Here is a 259-nt window from a genome sequence, read left to right as displayed (position 1 = left end):
AGTGGACGTGTGTATGCGACAGCGACTAATCCGAATTTACTGCGACATAATACATTATATATAGTATTCGTTTCTTTGGAGTTGTTAGATAAATATTATCATACATTTAAATCTTCCTCTTGAATCACTCTATATATTAAAAAAAAAAAACATCAAAATCCGTTGGGTAATTTTTAGGATTTAAACATATACTTAGTCTGGCCATAAATACTGTTACACTTAATTATAAAAAAATATTACATTTGAATTTCGAATCTGT

Source organism: Zerene cesonia, chromosome 13 (assembly GCF_012273895.1).
Source record: "Zerene cesonia ecotype Mississippi chromosome 13, Zerene_cesonia_1.1, whole genome shotgun sequence".
Classification (NCBI taxonomy): domain Eukaryota; kingdom Metazoa; phylum Arthropoda; class Insecta; order Lepidoptera; family Pieridae; genus Zerene; species Zerene cesonia.
The sequence above is the reverse complement of the archived record's forward strand: the minus strand, read 5'-3'. Positions refer to the sequence as shown.